Source organism: Megascapheus bottae, unplaced genomic scaffold, assembly GCF_031878675.1.
Source record: "Megascapheus bottae isolate mThoBot1 unplaced genomic scaffold, mThoBot2.hap1 HAP1_SCAFFOLD_76, whole genome shotgun sequence".
NCBI lineage: Eukaryota > Metazoa > Chordata > Mammalia > Rodentia > Geomyidae > Megascapheus > Megascapheus bottae.
In genome coordinates this window covers 114,832-128,906 of record NW_028327824.1, presented here as the reverse complement: position 1 = coordinate 128,906, position 14,075 = coordinate 114,832, and the positions used below count along the sequence as shown (strand labels likewise).

The 14,075-nt window shown below is 41.9% G+C and overlaps 1 pseudogene; it reads left to right on the top strand.

Moving 5' to 3' along the window:
- The first annotated feature begins 275 nt into the window (after positions 1–275).
- On the top strand, positions 276–6,186 carry LOC150039105 (vinculin pseudogene; annotated as a pseudogene).
- The last annotated feature ends 7,889 nt before the right edge of the window (positions 6,187–14,075 follow it).

Below are 14,075 nucleotides of genomic sequence, written 5' to 3'. Positions count from 1 at the left end.
CCTGAGCTTTTTCAAACAAGGCTAGTGCTGTACCACTTTCTGTCACAGCACCACTTACTGTTTTCTGATGGGTAATCAGAGAGATGAGTTTTTATTGACATAATTGCCAAGGTTGACTTGGAATTCCAGTGCTCAGATCTCAGCTTTTCAAGAAGCAAGGATTACAGGTGCATTTGCTGCCTGTTTATTAATTGTAATCTTCAGACATCCAAGCCTATACATCTGGTATTTTAGCCTTTTTTTTTTTAGGGGAAACCTAGGACTCACCTGGGGACATGAGTGAGCACATGGTGATGGCCAAAATCGGGACAGGAGTCCAAGGTGACCAGAGGGGTCCAGCCAGGTTAGGAGTCAGGCACAGACAAATTGGTCCTCTATGCCGAGGACGTGCCATGCTTCCTGGGCCACATGTTCTGCTCATCTGAGACATCACAGGAATCCAGCATGCTCCTGGCCACTGTGTGTGTGTGTGTGTGTGTGTGTGTGTGTGTGTGTGTGTGTGTGTGTGATTATTGGTCCTTAAACTCAGGGCCTGTGACCTAGTCTTTGGAGAAAAATTAAGAAAGATGAGCAAGCAAGAAGGAAGGAAAGCAGGCAAGTGGGAGCTCCAGTGGTAGAGAAGTACCCTGGCTACCACGGCCCCCACTCCGGGGCCAGGGCCAGGGGGACCTGCCGGGGCCAGCCGGCAGCAAACCAGGGTTCACAGATTGGGGTTCCTGAAATAAGGGGCAAGGACTAGGAAAAAATAGAAGAGAGACAGACACACCGGGTCCGGGATGTCTGCAGTCCAGGTAAAGACTGCCCCATTTATTTTCCACTCCAGCTTCTTCCCTTCTTCAGACCCAGGGAACTTCCAGGTGTTACATTCATATGGTAATTCTCAGGTCATTTAAACAGAATAAGGCCAGAAAACAATAAGGCAATAAAGCCATTGTCTGATGCAAATCAAGGTTCAGTTTGATTCCACTCTGGCTCCCAACAGGGACCCATGTGGGGTTCTGCACTTCACATAGGACAAGGAAGGCCATAGGCCTGAGGGGCCCTGAGGAACTGAACTTTGCCTGGTCCTACCTTGTGTAGAGGGGAGCAGCGTGACAGGGAAGACAGGGCATCCTCCCAAAGCTCCCAAGCACATCCACTATCCAGAGAGCAGAGCAAGGAGGTTTCCAGTCAAGGAACCCAAGGCCTCATCTCCCACCCTGCCCTGTGCTGAGTGGATGTGCCCCAGAGTGTAGAATCAGTAAGGCCCAACATGTAGTTTGGAATGAACAGATAGGTCTTTCCCAATGCAGAGTAAGTTCTGTTGGTCGGCACCCCAAATCACCATACGGCAGGAATTCCCAAATTGTTCAATTGCAATGAGATATTGTGCATGGATATATGATGGTAAGAAGCAGTGCTATGGGCTGAGGCAGAGATGTGTGGTAAAGACCACCCAGCATACACAGGCCCTGGTAGGTCCTCAGCACTGCCAAAAATCGAACTATGTAACCCATCTATACATTACCCGACAATAAAAATGAAAATAAAAACGGAACTAAAAAACCAAAGGCAAACTGTATGTTAATTTCGGCACTTACTGTTTTGTTAAGTATATTTGAGGTTAATGAACATGTTCATTCATGTGTTCATCCATCCATCCATCCCACATAACCATCCCTCCAGCTATCCTTCCATGTCACTCAACCATTCATCCATCTCTCCAACATCCATCTTTCTACACATTCGTTTGTCAAAGACATGTCACAAATACATAAGAGATAATAAGAGCTACCCAGGTAGATGCAGAAAAGGGAACAATCTGTGTTATTTAACATGATAGCCACCAGACACAGATATCTGTGTCAGTACATTTCAATTGGTTCAGATGTGATCAAATGAAAAGTTACCAGTAGCCACATTCCTAGAACCTAAAATCACATGAGACTTCTAGGATGTACAGTATAGAACATTTCTGCTATCACAGAAGGTCAAGTAAAGAATTGGACAAAATACGAACTTATTCAATTTAGACTATTGGAAATAATCTCAGAAAGTATCTAATAGTTACATTACTTTCTCCAGTAGCCCTTCTATTAATTACAATAAAAAAATAACTGTCACTAAGTCCCAAATGATGATCTAAAGAACCATTAGTAAAATTGTATTATTACGGTAGTTTCTTCTAAATATCAGATGGTCATATTATAGACTCATTCAGACTGTTGAAAATCAAATGAATATTATACTTGTATGCATTTTTCAAAATGGTAATTCTCCACTTGTTCAAATCAGTTGAATTTACTGAGCTAGGGAATAGTGGGAACATGAGGGGAAATGGTGGTTGTCTTGATAATTGCATTGCTCTAATAGTAGACCTGAGTGAGAAAACTGTATTTGAAAAGTAAAAGTCTGTCATATGGTTCTGGAGGCTGCAGGGTCACAGCCCAAGGCTGTGTATCCAATGAGGACAGATGCATATCCCACGTGGGTAGTGGATAGAGAGTCAGTGAGGAAGGGAAGGAACCCAACTTACATTTTCAGGAGGAACTCATTCTTAAGGTCCTTCAGCTGTAGCACTGGCATTTGCTCATTCTTTAAAGGACCAGCTGCCTAGGGTAGTTTACCAATTTATGCCTAGCATATGTGGACTCAAATGTGTTCAGAAAAGGGCTTGGCATTGAGGTAGAAATACACGAAAACACGACAGAAAACTACCTGTTATTCACACATACTGCAGGCGAGTGATAACCTTACAAAACAGAGGACATCAGAAAGGTTTTCCATAAGCAGGGGAGAATTAACCCTCAATAAACCCTGTCCTGAAATAGCTAACAATTTATAAAACCAAGAGAAAGAGATCTGGAAGTTTGTCCTAGTGGTAGAGTGCTTGCCGCCACGCACAAAGGCCTGGGTTTGATTCATAGGTACCACATACATAGTAAAAGCCAGAAGTGCTATTGTGGCTTAAGTGGTGGGGAGACGGCCTTGAGAAAGCCATCATGTTCAAGCCCCATGACTGGCAAAAACAAAAACAAAAACAAAAAACGAAACAGCAAAGCCAAACAAAATAAACAAACACAAATCCTAAGAGTAGGAATCAATTTGTTTATAAGTGACTAAAATGTTTCCACAATTAGAGCTAAAAGGAGCAAATTATGTAGTACTCATATAAATGATATAAATCATAGAGAAAGTTGGTAAGAATTACTAAAGTTACCCATGTGTTAACCTCCTGTGTCTTATCTGAGTAGTCCTAACTGTAAGTGATACATTTTCCTTTGACATTGGGGTGAACTTAATAAAAGAAAGAAATCACATGCTGATACACCTGGTTGCCAGTAGCTCATAGGTATAATCCTAGATACACAGGAGACTCAGAGGTTTAGGGTTCATAGCTACCCGAGACAGGTAAATACTTAACCAGTAAAAAGGAAGAAAGTGGAGGGTCAAGTGTAGTGATACAAAACGAGTCATAATCAAATGCCAAGCATTTGAGCCTCAGATTTCTAGCCTTACTATACACAGACACACACATACAGACGTTACCAGATTCCCCACACTACTAAGCCTAATTAGCTTTCTATCATATTCATACTGTATATGCTATATGTACTTGGCTTCATTGGATTGCCTCCATTTTGATGAAGCTCAGTATTAAGTGTAAAATAAATGTATGCCATCATCAATTAAAATGTGATACACAAATCACTACACTTCTAGTAGGAGAGATAAAATTTAAAAAGCCAAAACCACATGGGATCACCAAGGAATAGAGCAAGGACTGGATGTGCTCACAGCAAAGGTGGAAAACGCAGCCCGCAAGTTGGAAGCCATGACAAACTCGAAGCAGAGCATTGCGAAGAAGATCGATGCTGCTCAGAATTGGCTTGCAGATCCAAATGGTGGACCCAAAGGGGAAGAACAGATTCGAGGGGCTTTGGCTAAAGCTTGGAAAATAGCCGAATTGTGTGATGATCCAAAAGAGAGAGATGACATTCTGCGTTCCCTTGGAGAAATAGCTGCTCTGACTTCTAAATTAGCAGATTTACGAAGACAGGGTAAAGGAGATTCACCAGAAGCTAGAGCACTGGCCAAACAGGTAGCTACGGCCTTGCAGAACCTGCAGACCAAAACCAACAAGGCTGTGGCCAACAGCAGACCTGCCAAGGCAGCTGTCCACCTGGAGGGCAAGATTGAGCAAGCCCAGCGGTGGATTGACAATCCCACAGTGGATGACCGGGGAGTCGGTCAGGCTGCCATCCGGGGGCTTGTAGCTGAAGGGCATCGTCTGGCTAATGTGATGATGGGACCTTATCGCCAAGATCTTCTGGCTAAGTGTGACCACGTGGATCAGCTGACAGCTCAGCTGGCTGACCTGGCTTCTCGAGGGGAAGGGGAGAGTCCTCAGGCCAGAGCACTTGCATCACAGATTCAAGACTCTTTAAAGGATCTGAAAGCCCAGATGCAGGAATCCATGACTCAGGAAGTGTCAGATATTTTCAGTGATACCACAACTCCCATCAAGCTTTTGGCAGTGGCAGCTACTGCCCCTCCTGATACTCCTAATAGGGAAGAGGTATTTGATGAGAGAGCATCGAACTTTGAGAACCATTCAGGAAGGCTTGGAGCCACAGCAGAGAAGGCAGCTGCTGTTGGTACTGCTAATAAATCAACAGTGGAAGGCATTCAGGCATCAGTGAAGACAGCCCGAGAACTCACACCCCAGGTTGTATCTGCTGCTCGCATCTTACTTAGGAACCCTGGAAAACAAGCTGCTTATGAACATTTTGAGACTATGAAGAACCAGTGGATTGATAATGTTGAAAAAATGACAGGGCTGGTTGACGAAGCGATTGATACCAAATCTCTCTTGGATGCTTCTGAAGAAGCCATCAAGAAGGACCTGGACAAGTGTAAGGTAGCCATGGCCAACATTCAGCCACAGATGCTGGTCGCTGGAGCAACCAGTATTGCTCGTCGGGCGAACCGAATCCTGCTGGTTGCTAAGAGGGAGGTGGAGAACTCTGAGGATCCCAAGTTCCGTGAGGCTGTCAAAGCCGCCTCTGATGAACTGAGCAAAACAATCTCTCCGATGGTGATGGATGCCAAGGCTGTGGCTGGAAACATCTCTGACCCTGGCCTGCAAAAGAGCTTCCTGGATTCAGGATATCGGATCCTGGGAGCTGTGGCCAAGGTCAGAGAAGCGTTCCAACCTCAGGAACCTGACTTCCCACCGCCTCCACCAGACCTTGAACAGCTCCGTCTAACAGATGAACTTGCTCCTCCCAAACCACCACTGCCTGAGGGTGAAGTCCCTCCACCCAGACCCCACCTCCAGAGGAAAAGGATGAAGAGTTCCCCGAGCAGAAAGCTGGGAGGTGATTAACCAGCCAATGATGATGGCCGCCAGACAGCTCCATGATGAAGCTGGTAAATGGTCCAGCAAGGGCAATGACATCATTGCAGCAGCCAAGCACATGGCTCTACTGATGGCTGAAATGTCTCGGCTGGTAAGAGGGGGCAGTGGTACCAAGCGGGCACTCATCCAGTGTGCCAAGGACATCGCCAAGGCCTCAGATGAGGTCACCCGGTTGGCCAAGGAGGTTGCCAAGCAGTGCACAGATAAGCAGATTAGAACCAATCTCTTACAGGTATGTGAGCGAATCCCAACTATAAGTACCCAGCTGAAAATCCTGTCCACAGTGAAGGCCACCATGTTGGGCCGGACCAACACCAGTGACGAGAAGTCTGAGCAGGCCACAGAGATGCTGCTTCACAATGCCCAGAACCTCATGCAGTCTGTGAAGGAGACTGTGCGAGAGGCAGAGGCTGCTTCAATCAAAATCCGAACAGATGCTGGATTTACACTGCGCTGGGTCAGAAAAACTCCCTGGTACTAGTAGGCACCTAACCAAACCTGGCTGTACAGAAATCCCAACTAAAGAAGAGAATAATCTGAATTCCAGAAGTCATCCAGAAAGGCTGGGGATAGAAAGCCACATCCTAGCCTGGTACTTCAGAAAGATATAGGGGCCCTCTTTATATTAGAAAACATTTGTATGCTTTTGCCATGCACACTTTGAAACATGTTTCCACGTATACCTTGTATTCCCAAACACAGTTGTAGTTGTGCACACACTCTCCCAATAGGCAGACTGTTCTAGCCTATGAATTTCATGTAAACTCAGAATCTAAGGATGAACACTAGCCAGAAACCCTGCTCTGTCCCTACTCATTGTGGGACATTTCCTTATGTCTCCCATTCACTGGCTCTCATTTTCCTCTGTAAATTCCCAAGACCTAGGGCCCAAGCAAGTCAGTTAAGAAAATCATTGTGCCTCCAGAAATTGTTTTAGGTTTTCTGTGTTGCTGCTGACCTCGCCTATTTTTCTTAGGCTGTGCTGCCTTCATCCTTTTCTAAAGTTGGTTTCACTGCTGCAGGAAAAAGTGGCCTGTTGAGGAGTCTGGCATATATACCCCAGATTCATTTCCTATCTCTCCACATTTAATCCTTCTAGTTTCCCACTAAAATAATATCCAAGTCAGGAGGAAATCCCAGAATCACATGGTTCTGTTTTTTGCTTTTTTTTTTTTAAAACCAAGTCCCAGAGCAGTGTCTATAGTAGGGAAACTTCCAATCCCATCTCCTTCCAAGGTAACTGTCCCACAAACACTGAGTGTCTGGTGCTCTCTGCCACTGGAGGGGCAGAGGAGCGAAGGGTGTGGTTGTGCCCATCCTCCCAGAGGGCCACTCCCGGGGCTCTATGCTTTGTCACTGCCTGCAGAGGCCTGTGCTAGGCTTTACTGTTCACAGCTCATAACCGTTTTTTCTTTTCTTTTTTTTCCTGAGCTGAAATGCTGCATTTAATTTTTAATCAAATCATGGTATTTGATGTTAGGCCTTTGTTGTCTTCTATTATCCCTTACTAAATAAGCTTTTAAAGATACCTAGGTGTGTGCTTGTCAGTAACTTTTTTTTTTGAGATTGGGGTTCTTATGTTGCCAGTGCTGGTCTTGAACTCTTGTACTCAAGTGATCCTCCTGAGTTAGCCCCCCAAATAGCTGGGACTACAGGTGCACACCACCATTCCTAACTGTCTTACCATTTTAGAAGATTCTTTCTCCTTTTGAAATTCAGCCCTAAGAATTAGTACGTGGTCTCCAAGAGCATTTAATGGAAAGGTATCCTTTTTTGAAGGACACTTTCTATCTAAGGAAAAGTGGTATTTACAGACTAGAATTCTGGTGCTGCTGTAGATAATCGATGAGAAATGCTCTCCAGTTCCTACCTCCCTTCTACCAAGTAAAAGCCGAGTCCCTACAATTCTTCAGGAGAATAATGAGTTTCTCTCCTAAATACAATTGTTCAGAGACTAATGAGTTTATTTTAACTACCACCATAGTAGTTTCCTTTTAGGCAAAGTCAGATGGAAGGTAACTTTTCCTTTTTCTTGCACTCTCATTGCTAAGCATTCCCCTGCACATAAAATTATATTTATTCCCAAACCCAGAACCAAATGGCTCCTTCCTACGCCCAGTGTGTTAGATTCCAACACCGAATGTGTAAATGCTGTCTTAAGTTGGTCCTGTACACTTGGGCATTCTCTATTTTTTTTAACTATTTTACCCCCACGGCCCTCAGCATACTTTCCATAGTTGCTTACCTGACATAAATGCAATATTAATGCCTTTAAAGTATGAATCTATGCCAAAGATCACATTTTGTTTTTACTAAAAATTACTTAGAAGAAATAAGAAAACCATTTGCTGTTCATATTCTTCCAGTGTTTTGAGACACTGGTTTACGCTTTATGCCAGCTGTTCTTTTCTCTAATAGCAGTGCTCAAGATACAGTGAAGGAAAAAAAGAAGAAAAAAAGAAGAAAAAAAGCCCCCGAATGACTTTGAGATATCACCACTAAAAAAATCTACATTTATAACATAGGATTTGTTATATGCAAATATTTTCTGCCTCTTTTGTTTTCTTTAAACCAATACAATGCATTTATATAAAAAAAAAGCCAAAACCACATGGGATCACCAAGGAATAGAGCAATTGGAACATCATACATCACTTTGGATGTAATGTTGGGAAAATCTGACATTTTCATAAAATTAACATTTATGTGTTATGAGCTAGTAATGATTTTCTAGAATATTTCCCTGAGAAAATGCAAGTATTATTCTAAACCAAGACTTCTATGGAATGTGTAGTCCAGGCTCAGTGGCTCACACCTCTAATTCTAGCTACTCAGGAGGCTGGAATTGAGAGTATCTCTGTCCAGGGCCAGACCAAGCCAAGTGCTTGCAAGCCCTCATCTCAACAATAAATAGCTGGGCATGGTGACTCATGCCTGTCATCCCAGTTCTGGAAGAAGCCAAAGTAGGGGGCTAGAGGTCCAGGATGGTCTGGGATAAAGAAAGGACCTATCTGAACAATAACCAAAGTTAGCCAGAGGTATGTTTCAACTGGTTAAAAATTAATCAACCCTAAACCTTCCCTGGCAAGCACAAGCCTCTGAATTCACTCACTCTAAGCATACCAAAAAGAAGACACAACCGTAAACAGGAAAAAGAGAGAATATCTGTAACAGTTGTAGGTTTCACAGCCCAAAAGTACAAACACACCTGATGTCAATGAATAGAATGAATGAATAAAATGTAATGAGGTACTATTCCAAAAGACAAAAAAGAATGCAAAGAGTTTATGTAATAGTTTAAATGTATTTTTTTTCAGAATGAAAGAAGTTTCATATGGAACAGTGCTTTGTGCATTGTTACATTTATATGAAGTTCTAGAAAACGGAATAAAACTAAACTATGGTAGGAAAGAGTAAGTATAGCTCCGGTATGGTGAAGCTTATCTGTCAGCAGCTCCTAGGAGGATGAGACAGAAGGATCTGGAATTCAAGGCCAACTAGGCTATCCCTCAGACCTGGTCTCAAAAGAAAAAAGATGAAACAGAGAGTAGGGGAGGGAGGGTGGAGGGGAAGAGGAAGGAAGGTGAACAGGAGGGAAGGAAAGAAGAAAGAGAGGTAGTGAGAGATGGAGGAAGGAAGGAAGGAAGGAAGTTAGTTGGGTATGTTGGCACATGCTTTTAATCTCAGCCCCTTTTGAAGTAGATGGAGTGTGAAGAAAATGCTAATATTTACCACATTGAGGAATTAAAAAACAAAAGTACAGGAAAAGTATTCAATCTACATGAATGAAAATAATGATACTTTCAAAACTGAATATAATTCAAAGAATGGAGAGTTGGTATGAGAGCAGAAATGGAATTAAAGTGTGCATGTCTGATGCTCAATTTATCTCTATTTTCTTTTCTTTGAACAGTAGGTAGACAAATGAAATTGGAAAGAGCATTCCCAAAAGATCATCCTGAACTTCAGATAAGTTTTCTAAGCCAGGCAGAGTGGCTCATGGCTGGAATACTAGCTAGTCAGGAGGCTGAGATCTGAGGATCTGGTTCAAAGCCAGCCTGGGCACAAAAGGACCTAAGACTCTATCTCAAATTAACTTCTAGATAAGGGGAAGTGAGGCTTGGCCCAAGGGTAGGGCGGTAGCCTTGAGCTGAAGAGCTCAGGGGCAGTGCCCAAGCCAACTTCAAGCCCCATGACTCACAATGCACAACAAAAAGAAAAGAAAATAAGTTTTTCTAATGAGGAAATGTTAGAATTTCTAAATTTTTGCAGAAAGCATGTATTTTAAAATCTAATATATTATATATATTGTTCTATCGTTCACTGAAACTTCAGTTGTATTTTGTACTTTATTTTCTACTGCTACATGTATTTAATTGCACCAGTTATTTTAAGACAGGGTTTTGGTTTTTGCCCAAGGTGTATGTGGACAATGACTCTCCTATTTCATACTCTGCCACAGATGATAGGAGCATGGCGCCTGAGAGACTCTTATCTGCAAGTAACTCTCTTTAAGAGCTGGATGTGGAACAATGGCTAAAGTGATCATGTACTAGCCTTGTGCAAAAAGCTCATGGACAATGCTCAGGTCCTGAGTTCAAGTCTCAGCACTGGCACACATGCACAAGTATTAGGACAAGATAAATAGGTGATAGTTAGGCACTAGTTTATTGGAATTGGCTAGGTAAATCTGTGAAAGCTTTTTAGTGCTTGATACATGTCTTACTAGGTCAACACTTGGTGTTCTAATGCTAGATGTTTTGAGTCCATTTTCCACTCATGAAACAAAAACCTGAGAAAGAACGTCTAATCAAGAGAGGTTTAAGCAGGGCATTATTGGTTCTGACTTGTAATTCTAGCTGCCCAGAAGGCTGAGAACTGAGGATTGCAGTGCAAATTGAGCTTGGTTTGCAAAGGGTATGAAGCTCTTATCTTCAGTTAACAAGAAGATGGAAAGAACCAAAAAAACCAGAAATCCTGGCCAAGTTTGAGAGATCAGTGCTGCAGCTGCAAGAGCTATTTCCTGGTAACCAGCTGGTTTTCACCCATCTTCTTCCAGATGGTTTAGCAGAGTTCGGCTGGCTCTTGCTCAACTGACCTTCCCTCAGAGCTCAGTGAGGATGCCCCTAGCAGCTGGGCTGGCAGCCTGCAGGTGGACTGCAGTCCATCCAAGCCCCGCCCCACGGCCCCACCCACCCGCGCTTAGACACGCCCCTCCTGCCCAGAGGACCATGGGAGCTGCTTGCATGGAATCCCTGTGGAAAGCACAGTTGGAGGCCAACGGACAGGGGCTCTTGGTAGACCTACTAAAGGAGCATCTGGAGTTTGCTTGTACATTGACTTTAACTTAAAATATGTACTTTATTTATAATTTAAACGTTTATTTATGTATAGTTTACTTATCATTAAGAAGTTGTTCGTTTATTTCGTGGGGAGTGAGTCCTGAACTGGGTTGGGGAAAGGTCTGGGTTTCTTGGGCACGGTTAGTGCTGTACCATTTGAGCCACACTACTTATGGCTTTCTGGTGGTAAATCGGAGATAAGAGTCTCCTGGACTTCCCTGTCTAGGTTGGCTCCAAACGGTCATCCTGAGATCTCAGCCTGCTGAGTAGCTACGGCGAAAGATGTTTGCCACTAACAACCAACTACAAGTTTTCTTAATAATAACATTGTCATTTTCCATATATTCCAGTTTCACTCAAATAATAACTTACAAAAAGTTGTTAGGAAGTACAGAGAATATTGATCTGGCAATTGTAAGTTAAGTTGATGAAGAGGTCACCACTGAAATTTATATATCACCTTTTTCTCTCATAAAAGTTTAAATTGCTGGATAAGATGAAAATTTATCCAAGTTTTCAAGATAGTCAAGCCTTGTTTGTTACAGTTTTAGGTATAGAATATTAACATTTGCATCTAAGCTCTGTACTTGGGCACTTCATTCCTGTAATTCTAGCTAGTCAGTAGACTAAGAGCTGAGGATGGTGGTTTGAAGCCAGGCCACACAGGAACGTCCATAGTTAACCAGTGAAAAGTGGAGGAGAGTGGCTCAAATAGTAAAGCACAACCTTTAAGCTAAAAGCTACAAGGCAGACTTAGAGACTGAGATTGTGTCTGTGCCAGTACAGTCCCCAAAAAGGCCACCATAAAATACAAATTGTATGGCATCTGCTTACTATAGGAATGTCACACTCATGATCCTTCTGCCTCCAGAGTTGCTGAGATTAAAAGCATGTACCATCACACTCAGTTTCTCCTTCTTGTCCTTCTTCCTTCCTTCCATTTACTGTGCTTCTTCTTTTGGGACAAGGTCTGAGACAAGGAGAGCCTAGTTGGCCTTGAATTCCAGATGTTTCTGTCTCAGCCCTCTGGGAGCTGTTATTACAAATAAGCTTCACCATAGCTGACATATTATTGTTTCCTACCATAGTATAGTTTTTGCATTTTTTAGGAACACTGCAGAACGCACCATTTCATATAAAATTTGTTTCGTTCTGACATACTTACATTTATTACATAAACACTCTGCATTATTTTCTTGGTTTTTATTTTTTTCCTTGTTACACTTAGTGAAGTTTGAACTCAGAGGCTTGTGCTTGCCAGGTAGTTTGGGGTTGATTTTATTTTAACCATTGAGCCATACCTCTTGTTAGCTTTGTGCTTGTGATTGTCTGAATAGGGCCTTCCTTTATCCCAAGCCGTCCTGGACTTCTATCCCCCTATTTATGCTTCTCACAGAACTGGGATGACAGCATGAATCACCATGTCCAGCTTTTTATTGTTGAGATGAGGGATTGTGAGTACTTGGCTTAGTCTGGCCCTGGACAATGATATTATCAATTCCAGTCTCCTGAGTCGCTAGAATTAGAGGTGTGAGCCACTGAGCCTGGGCTACACATTCTATAGAAGTCTTTCTTCAGATACATTTATTTTTCTGAGGGAAATGTCTGGAATATAAGTGCTAGCTCATAAAACGTAAGTGTAAATTTTATGAAAATGTCAGATTTTTCCCCAATAATGTATCTAAAATAATGTAGAAGTGTAAAAATTGTTCTGTATCCTTGATGATCCCATGTGTTTTGGACTTCTTAAATTTAATTTCTCAGGCTAACAGTGTAGTGGTTTTGGCCTTTCATTTTAATTGTTGATGATGTACATTTATTCTACACTTCCTCCGGGGCTTCATCAAAATTCAAGTCATATGAAGCCCTGTATATATAGTAATTATATTATGAATATTACATGGAGCTATTGGGTTAGTAGTTTGTTCATACAATCTGAAACGAAAAAGTATGAAATATTCAGAACTGGTAAATCCAGAGAGCAGAATGCTTTCCTAGGTAGGAGCAGGGAATTAGTCTGTCCAAAAGATTGTAAATGATATAGCATTTGAATTAAGGATTACTCCTTGACAAAAGAAATGTAGCTTCATCATGTACATAGTGTGTATGAAGCCTTTGCCTTCAGGTCTCAGCGTCAAATTAAAGACAAAAAGAAAAATAGCATTTTTATACCAATAATACGTTTACATTGCCATTTTTCCACAGGTGCAGATGGTATACAAAATGCCCTTGGCACCAGAGATGTAATCACACCATCTAATATATTTATGAACATTACTGGGACTATGATACTGAGGGAAAAAGCTCAGTCTAGTTGTTTTTTTTTCTGTGTTGATCTTTTGCTCAATGGCAAGACATATGTATAAAGATTTTCTTTGAGCTAGACACCAGGGACTCATGCCTGGAATCCTAGCTACTCAGGAAGCTGAGATCTGAGGATCAGATTGAAGCCAGTAGTGGCAGCAAAGAATCAGAAGTGGAGCTATGACTCAAGTGGTAGAACGTTAGCCTTGATTGAAAAAAGGAAAAGGATAACATTTAGGCCCTATGTTTAAGCTCTAGTATTGTGTTAGAAAACAGGAGAAGGCCAGTTTGCATTTCAATGTAATCTGCTTTTTCGCCTTAAGTAAGCAGATTTAAAAACATAGAAAAGTGTTATTAGTGAAGAGACTAATTCTCAGCAGTGCTATTAATTGGAACAAAAGGAAAGATCATAAGAAAGAACATGTATAGGAATGTAGGGTTATGTGCTTTCTTCAGCAATAGATATTTGAATATCATAAGTAAAAAGACTGTGATTAGCTGAAGATACATGAGGCTAGTTTTATAGACTCTGGGTTAGAAAGGTGAACTATTTATTTTTTCTTTTAATTGTTACACAGCATTTCACAGAAAAATTCTGAAGCGATGAATAGTGATGAATATAAAGATAAAAACTAGTCATAGAAACTGTCACCACACAAAAAGTTTCAGAATTATCCCCTAGACTTCCATAACCATTTAGTTTGCTGATGTTTTTGAATATTAATATGTTCAGATAATTCCTCCCTGAATACAAGTACCTATGTGCAGATATGATTATACAATCTATCATCTATAAGTCTGTCTTTTCTATCTGTCATTTATGTACTTCCTGGTATTGGAATTGGGGCTTGAACTCAGGACTTGTCCTCCTGCTTTTATTCCCAATAAAATCCTGGTGGAACTATGCACCCTAGCTATCACTCTGTGTGTCAGGAAGTTGTGACTGGACATAGGAGTTTGGATTCCTGGTCAATGGCTCTACATCTTAAAAAGACATACTGGCCATACAAGTTGTGTATCAGCCCCTG